General features: G+C 33.4%; 1 protein-coding gene across 1 annotated transcript in view; it reads right to left on the reverse strand.

The window, feature by feature from the left end:
• The window catches only part of LOC120278033 (probable disease resistance protein At4g27220), a 73,538-nt gene extending 64,621 nt beyond the window's left edge, over positions 1–8,917 (reverse strand). Inside the window, exons 1-3 of the transcript XR_005541542.1 lie at positions 8,801–8,917; positions 1,069–1,220; positions 43–516 (exon numbers count right to left, since the gene is read on the reverse strand). The gene's annotated coding sequence lies outside the window, so the exon portion shown is untranslated. Of the gene's footprint in view, positions 517–1,068; positions 1,221–8,800 lie in introns of the transcript that reaches the window.
• Positions 8,918–9,536: the final 619 nt, after the last annotated feature.

Here is a 9,536-nt window from a genome sequence, read left to right on the forward strand (position 1 = left end):
AATACATTACAATAGAGTTTAATCCAAATCCCCAAATAAATATAAGCGATAACAACAGTTTTTCTATCAATAAACAGCAAAAACACAAACAAATAAAACAAATTAGCCATCATCAGCCAAACGTCAACAGAAATTAAAAAAAATACAGAAACACACCCAAGCAAACCATCCCATCAAGAAGCAAACACAACCAGAATGTGAAAGTCACTCATGAATTGCCTATGTGATCAAGATTGCCTTCATTTACAAGCAATCAAATTCTTTCAAAGGTCAGGTGACCAAGCAGCATAGTCTCCATAATCTTAGTACGTGACCTGAGTTCAAGATATTCCAGAGATGGCCCCAATCCCACGCCACCGTCCCATGTCACTATGGTAGTGAGTTCAGGCAACCTTTATTAACAAAAGCTTATTCAGCACAGGAAACAAGCATTCATCGATACTTCTTCAGAAACCACAATTTTCTCCAATGCAGTGTAGTCTTCTACATGTAGTTCTTTCAGTTATTGCATTCCACCTGCTTGTTTCAACAAGAAGATGCATGTCAGTCAGTTTTGGACGAAAGACAACATGCAAAGCTTATAAAATGTTGAAGTTTCCAGGGCCATGCAAATTTGATGATGATAATGATGGTGGTGGTTTCTCTTTATCCTCCACAGTCCCAGCAATGTACGGAAATAATTACAGCATCTCAGGACACAATCTGATGGTGAGCAGAGCTCTATGTACAAATTTTCACTAATTATGAACAGGAGGGCATTAGATCTTGAATCCTATTGTTAACTGGTTTGCTGGTAAAGCCAATTTTGTGTTATTTGTTTGATTCTGTGGTTTCTATCTCATTGTAATAGATATCTAAATCAGCTGCATGTTTTAGTTAGCAAATGATTTTAACTATCCATGTGCAAATGCAGATGTGGCTGACATCAACAAAATGATTATAAGCATCAACTCAAAATTGAGAAGCCATTGTGAATGTCAAAACTCAAGAAACATTGCTACTTGAAAGAGTTATGCTTATATAACACACTCTGTTATCTTATAAATAGAATAGAGACATTTTATTTACCATTCATAGTGATAAGTGGCCTTTATCCTTCAAGATGCCAACCGGGTTACAAATCACCTGCGTCTTTTTCCTCTCCTTTGGCACCATCTAGCACGTCTTTTTCTCCTTTCACACTGGCTGCCTTCTTCTTCTTCTTCATCGTATTCCTCTCACTTCGTGAACAAGAAGACATTGAATATCAAATTATTGCTTGATACAAATTTTATGATTAATAATTGTCTTATGTACTTCCCATTAAGTTTTGAATATGAAAGTATAAAATGAAAGATACATTAGAAGAAAAAAAAAAAAGAAAGACAACATTAGCAATTACTGTACATCAAAGTACACATCAGAATTTAATGAAAGCAACACAAGATTTCATGAATCAAGATCCAAAATGGTTAAAACTAGGATAATATTTGTCACACAAATTTGTAACTAATTACGATCTAAATGCATGAGGAAATTAGATGAATACATGGAATTTTAGCAAAGATTGAGATGAGAGGGGGTGATGATGCTCTTACCCTAGTGATCGAATTCGTTCTTTCAAAGGCTCCGGTAGTTTTGGGCATCTGTATATCGAGGGATTTACAAGGTGTAACCACTCCACGGGCAGTGCTGTGGGGTGATGGAAGGCAGTGAGTTGAGGCAAATACCATAGGGTGAGCTCTGTCAAATTAGGGAAAGGGCTATTATAAGATTCATAATCAACAACATGTGTGGATGTGCTTGCAGATGCTTCATCTTTATTTTCGGTAGAAATCACCACGGCCTCCAATGCATCACAACTTTTTATATGAAGTACAGTCAAATGTTGCATGCTTATTGCTTGCTCGTAGGTGAAAAGATGCTTTAATCTTGGACATGACTCCATATAGAGTCGTCTTAAGTTTGGTAGGCATTGGAATGGTTGTAATAAATTCTGTAGACTCTTTAGGGCTAATAATTCGAGATTCCTTAGCCCTGGCAGCAATTCAGTTATGTTGTGGGCTCCTTGATCACATGGGAACAGTTCTAGCACCATAGGGCAATACTTAATGGCTAGGAACTCTAGTTTCTGCATACTCCGCTGACAAAGGCTTGATGGTATTAAATTGGTCAACTCAGGACAAATGTCTATGTGCATCTCTTTGAGTTGGCTGAGGGGGATTTCTTCATACAATGATAACTCATCGCCCAACAACTTGGTCAACTTTGGCCAGTTGACAACTGCAAGATACTTCAGATTTGAGAAAACAAGCGGTGGGATATCGCTGTTGATGGAAATCAGTTCAGTTTCTTGGAATTTTAATAATACCAACTGTATTGTTTTTTCAAGTAATCTCTTGACCCAAAACAGCCAAGGGCTTGGTTCCCCATCAATTGCAACTCTCTTACATCGCTATCCATGCGTAAAGGACAATTCCATGGCCGGCGTTTGCGAAAAGCAATGCTGAATTTTACTAGTCGATCAGGCCAAGAACTTGTTGAGCGTAGTTCATGTGATAAGGGATCATCCGAATCCACCACTGCATCGATGAATAGGTGAGTTAGATACCTCAAATTTATGATCAACTCTCGAAAGTTTCCTTTCAAAATCGTCCATATACAATTGTTCTAGCCTGTGAAATCTTGGGAATTCCTTGGAAAAATAATCATTTATTGACCGATTCAAATTAAGAAATCTCAGATTTTGTGTCCATTCTACACCTTGTGGAACAATGGACACTGGACAACCATCCAGAATGAGTATTTCAAGCATCTTCAACACATTAATGTGAGAAATATCTATCAGAGTACTACATCTACGAAGGTTCAATACTCTGAGATTAGTGAGACAAGAGAGTGATTTTGGCAGCGACATCATGTAGACATAACTCAAGTCAAGAACCATCAGAGACCCCATGTGTAGGAAAAACATTTCTGGGATTCTGCATTGCATACGAAAACTTTTTCTTAGGATCAACATCTCAAGTTTTGGATACTGCATTGGATCAGGAGGAAGATCTCTGATATATTCATTATTCATCAGTGAAAGCCGTCGGCAATTTCGCATCTCACTTTCAGTAGTTCTTGGCCACTCTTTCAAGCCTTGCCCAGCTCTGCAATAGAACGCATGATCTGCCACAGCACCGATCTGCATCGCCACATCCCTAACAACATCATGCATTTTTACAAAGCTTTCATCCTTACCTTGAAGAAGCAAACCACGAGCTTTTAGCTGGTCGAGATGTAGATCCACCATACCCTGTGCATCGTTCAGAGTTTTATCACCAATTAAGATGCCCCCTCCGACCATCAAATGCATCAGTTCTTCATTAGGAATATCATAATCTTCAGGGTAGAGACAACAGTGCAAGAAGCAAGACTTGGCTTCCTCACTCTCTAAGAAATCGAAACTTAGTTTGATGGATTGAAAAACTTGTTTACTCACACCCTGGAGACCCACATCCATCGACCTTTTTAGCTGCATCAACACTGTCTTCCAAATCTCTGGTTTCTTACCCTTAAGTGCTGTGCCAAGAACCACCAGTGCCAGAGGCAGACCAGCACACTCTTTGACGATATTCTGTGCCCATTCCCTCATTGTAGGAGACTCCACTGCATCCCCGGCTCTGCTCGCGAACAGCCTCCAAGATTCATCATCTGATAACGTCTCCAGCTCAACTATCTCTTCGCATCTCATTACTTCACAGATATCTCTGTTTCTTGTTGTGATCACCACTTTAGCAAGTGGCAGCCATCTGTGAAAGTCGAATCCCAACCTTTGACAGATCCAACGTCTCCCATAAATCATCTAATATCACCAACACTTTGTTTTTTGTCGTTGTCAATCTTTCAGCAAGCTTGGCAGCTCTTACTTCTACATTTTCTTCGTTGAGAAGGGAAACCCAAACACTCTGCCATCTCTTTTTTTGAATTCTCTTTAGATCAATGTTTTGTGATACAGTCACCATCACCACCTCACCAAACAAGCTCTGCTCTTTGGCTTGCGTCGCGACGTCTTTAACTAACATCGTCTTTCCCACTCCTCCCATGCCGCAAAGCCCAATTGAGTGCACAGCTTCATTCTTCAGTGCTTCAAGTATTTTCTTCACAATTGACTTCCTTGAATCAAAAAAATCACGAAACCTTCATTATACAACAGTGAATCGGTAGTGCTTGGAGGTGGCCGCTTGTGAGACACACTATCAAATTTGCCTTTTTTTATAAGATCATCAGTGTTTTTTATATGATTAGCAGCCTCTTTTCCAAGTTTATAGTGCAAGCCTATGTATAGAAAGTGCTTGTTGGAGATCACCGCAGCTTTTTCTTTGATTTTCTTTACCTCTTCTTCCATGCTATTCACGTTCATCAACCAAGTTTGAACTACATTGTCGACCACTTCAAGTCTTTCACGTCTCGCTGCATCAACCTTTTCTTGGACATCTTTCCGAAGAGCATCAAGTTCATCAAATTTTCTCCCCAACTTGTTGATATTGCGTTTGTAGGAAATCAGGTAACCAATGTGGCGTCCAACGTGGTCCCATGCATGATCGAAAATCACACCAGTGATTGCGCTAACGAAGTCCATTCTCTGGTCACCATGCATGCATAAAGTAAAACACTACTAATTTCAAAATAAATAGTTATATCATATGCATATATATATATATTCGGATAAACTATTGTTTTATTGAAAAAGAAGAAACATACCAGGATTTTTATATCCTTTATTTTATTTTATTTTTTCTAATACATATCGTCTATTCACTTTTCTAAAAAAAATATTGAAAAAACAGATCACAAGGAAATTATATGCATATTTTTAAACTTGAGACTAAACAACATTTATGCTATTTATTAGCTTCTTAAATATTTTTATTATGTGTTGCTATAAATATGTACAAAATTATCTTTTAATGTATAAATTTATTTTATATTAATTAAAACAAAAAAAATTATAAAATTAGTATCTATAAGTTTTAAATAGAGTGGATAAACCATAATTTATTTTAAAACCATTAAAAAATAAATAGTTATATCATATGTATATTTTTAGATTGAACTATTAAGTGGATGTTTGATATTCATAATTTTATATTACTCAATGAATACCGTTTATCCACCTTTTTCACAAAATTATATTACCCCAGAGAATACTATTACGAAGAATGTGATTCTCAAGTCATGTTGATATCAGAATGTGTAATTTCTATTTATTTGATAACTCAAAATGAGATTGCAATATAATATTACCTTATTTGGTCAACTACTAAATTTATACTACCAATTGCTATTTTACTAAAATACTCTTATCAAACATATGTAAAATGTATCAAAGTTTAACATTTTTGACATAAATATGCAAGTTCTTTATCATATTATATATGAAGAGTGGTAATCTAGGGACGTCCACAGTAACCTTCAGATGTTAATTCGATGGTTATGATCATTATATAACCAAAACGCGTTCTACAGTGTCATCCAGTAATCATAAATAGTAAAATATGTACAGTACTTATATAAACAAACAACCATTGGATAATTAATGATCCAACAGCTGTAATTAAAACGTTTCTAGAGAACAATAATCTAGGAATGTCCTTAGATTACCATTTCTTATTATATATATATATATAGAGGACCGGTAATCTAGGGATGTCCACAGTAGCTGTTAGATGTAAATTCGACGACTGATCATCATAAAACAGTACCAAAACACGTTCTTCAGTATCGTACGGTAATTATAAATAGTAAAAAGATGTGCAATACTTATATAAACAAACAAGCGTACTTAGATTACCATTTCCCATATATATATATATATATATGCAAACTTACATTCAATGACTTTTTTTATATATATCTTAGCTACCCACTTTTTAATTAAAACTAAGTTAATTAGAATCAAATTAAAGATAATGGTGTATTATATTTTGAATTTGAAATTAAAAAATAAAAATATCTCATTTTTTAAAATTTAATGAATTTCGTTTTAGTCCAAACGTGTAAAATAAATAGGGTACAGTTGAAAAAAATTACATTCCACTGAGAGAATAGGTAAAAGTATTACGAAAGTTGTTAATTTTTAAAAATGTAATATTTCCACCTTAAACAACTAAACAAGGTAATCCTATATTATTTGATCCAAATTCTTGAGGTAATATCATACCTTCAACAAAAAGCTACTTAATTGTTATATTTTATGTAGGTATAAATGCTTATAAATACTATATGCACATGAGTTTTGATAATAAAATCATAGACACCAAACGTTGGCAAGGGCAAAATCCGATCTATACTTGCTCGAGGCGTAAGGACATTTTGCATTGTCTCTTGGCTTTTGCCAAGAGAGCAATGCGGGTATTCTCAAAAGATGTAAACCCTAGCCCCACTTGTAAGACACAAGGATATTTTGCACTATTGTTTGGCTTTGGCTAAAAGGTGAAATTTCAAAAATAAAAATTAAAATCAAGCAAAAAATATCAAAAGCTAAATGGGATGAATAAAAATTTTTAAAGACTTTTTATAAAGTTGGTTGAACCACAATTTTTTTAAAGACTTAAATTATATAAATTAAAAATAAAAAAGAATAACTAAAAATTGAAATTTATTGGAGCGGAGAACTTTGAATGATTTGAAAAGAATAATATATATAAATATATAAAAAATATAATAATGCATATATATAGTCCACATTAACTATATTATATTTTATGAGAGACTATTTGAATTATTATAGGGTGATGGTTTATTTTTCTTCCAAGTAGAAGGCGAAAGATTAAATGCCATTTGAGGGTTCCTACATGTCCACATTTAATTAGAAAAAATATATACTTGGAAGTAAATTGCCATATTTTATTTTATAATTTTTTAATTAAATAAATTTGATAGATCATATGCCGGTTATGATTTAAATTCTATCTTATGCTATTCTCGTAATTAAATCAAATACTCGATATGGAAAACCTGGCCCCTAGAAAATTCAATTAGTTACTGATTAGTACATGTGTACTTTGTCAGGGAGGTAATTGTCTATGTTATTGCTGCTATTGTTATTAGTTTGTATTTCTTGATTTTTGTTGAATTAACGTGGCTCCAGTTTTTTTAAAAGCAATTTGCTTTAGTATAGTTATTTATGTAAATTTTCTTTTAAGGTTTGAGTTAACTCTATAATTCTAATTTATCTCAGATTCTATTATTATTTAAAAAAATTGAACATTCAAATTATATTTTGATTCGTATAAAAATTTAAAAATAAATGATATAAAAATCAAGGACATTTTTGAATTTTGATGATTAGGAAAAAAACTAAACCAATTAAAGAACACAAGGGAAAAAAAGAGAAGCTTAGTGTTGAAGAAAGATGAAGATAAAGAAAAAAAGATGCACAACTAAGAGGGAAAATTTTTTTAAAGCAAGATGAATGCATGAGGTTTAGTTGGGATCCTATGCTACACTTATTTTAATTTTAATTTTTTTTTACTAATCAGTGGCAAGAGCCCCTTATATACATATAAATACGAAAGTGCACTAATTATGGTGATTTATTGAGATTTATTCATTTAAAAAAATATAAAACAAAATTTCAGGAAAAAAAAACAAAAGTGAAAAGTTGCCCAAAAGGAAAGAAAACACTCATGCAAAGGTATCTATTTGTTTTTCCCCGACGGTAAGCATATGTGAAGACTATTCTACACTAACATATATGCATGCAGTGGCGGATTTAGGGGGGGCAAGGGTGTGCTCAAGCACCCCCTTGCCCATGACTATATATATATATAATAATAATAATTTGTATGGAAAGTGATATTATTTATTTATTTATTTTTTAAATTTAACCCACAATATTTAAAATAAATTAGATAAAAATAATAAGATTATTATATTAAATAAAATTGATTCAATAAATTTAACCCACTGTATTCATCTACATAATGAAAAATTAAAAAGACAAAAAGAACTAAAGAAGATTGAGGAAACTTGCCTCGGGATCAAAATTAAGCGCAGATCTCCATAAACTGAATGTCCTCTCTCCATGTAACCAGTTGTTCAAATCACAAAAACCAGAAGAGGTTCATAAAACTAGGAAATCTTTCATGACTTTCTTAGCTTGCTTGGTTATATGACTTATGACTTATTTCTAGCCACTCTACCACTATTACTTTCTAAAAACATACATCCCAAAAAAGTTATAGACCCAGGTGTTCAAATCCATAGACGACTTGGAATCCTATTAAAACTATGATATTATTATGTGGAAAATAATCCAATTAAAACTATGATATTATCATGTTGAATATATATATTGATAAAAGTGGATAAACCACTAGTGTATATATATATATATATATTAAATTTTTATGATAAAACAAGAGTCCATTGAAGATGGACACATAAAAATCAAAACAGAAATACGAAAACCCCAGATGTAGAGAGACTCTTCTAAAAATAACCGGCATGACTAAATAGTAAATATAGGAAGATACAATCCAATCTCGTGTTTTTGCGTCCTTTTTGCTTTGTCCTGTTTTTGTTTTTTTTCCCACTTCTGGTGGGCTGACTGTTGGATCCTTCTTTTTAATGCATGTGGTTTATCCACTTTTTCTCAAAAAAAAAAAATAATAAAAGAAATTAACTTGAAAAGATATAAGCTACTTAAAATCCATTGGTTTCACATGTTAATTATCATCAATAATTTGACAATTATTTAAATAAAAATAATCAAAAATAAGCAAAAATCATAATTAATTGAACTAATAATTATTGGGTTCTTGAAAAATACCTGGTTAATTGTGCAAGTGCCTGCTGCTGTTGATCACTATTATCCGGTAATAGTCAGCGTAGAGAGAATTGAAGGCAATGAAAGGTTTTTAAATAGAGATGACACAACATCTTTTTTTAGATTTCTTTTCTTCATTCTCACTCCAAGAATAAACCAAAAATAATTTAAAGAAGTCTCTTTTCTTTCTTAACTTCTTCTCTTATTATCGATTAAGTTTAGAATGTAAGCTAGGAATGCAAAAGAAACAAGGCGGAGAATCAGATGCTGACCTTTGCTTTAGGATTGGACAAGAAAAGCAATGGTCATTGCCTTTCTGAAAGTCCCTCATGCAGGATTGTCTCTGTGATCAAGATTGCCTCCATCTACAAGCAATCCAATTCTTTCAAAGGCCAAGGGACCAATCAGCCAGCGTAGTCAGCATAATATCTTTGGACATGATTTGAGTTCAAGATATTCCAGGGATGGTTATTCCCACGACACCACTTTTTGTCCCTAATGCAGTGAGTTCAGGCAAGCTAATTAACTAAAGCTTCTTCAACAGAGAAAACAAGCATTCATCAACTTCGTCTTCAGAAACCACAATATCTTAAATTAATGAAGCTTGGTCTTCTGCATGTAGCTCTTTTGAATTTTGCATTGCATTCCATCAGCTTGTTTCAACAAGAAGATATATGTCAGTTTTGGACAAGATCGAAAGGACTGCAGAACTCTAAGCAGTTGAAGATAGATATATGTC

The sequence above is a fragment of the Dioscorea cayenensis genome, chromosome 15, assembly GCF_009730915.1.
Source record: "Dioscorea cayenensis subsp. rotundata cultivar TDr96_F1 chromosome 15, TDr96_F1_v2_PseudoChromosome.rev07_lg8_w22 25.fasta, whole genome shotgun sequence".
NCBI classification, from domain to species: Eukaryota; Viridiplantae; Streptophyta; class Magnoliopsida; order Dioscoreales; family Dioscoreaceae; genus Dioscorea; species Dioscorea cayenensis.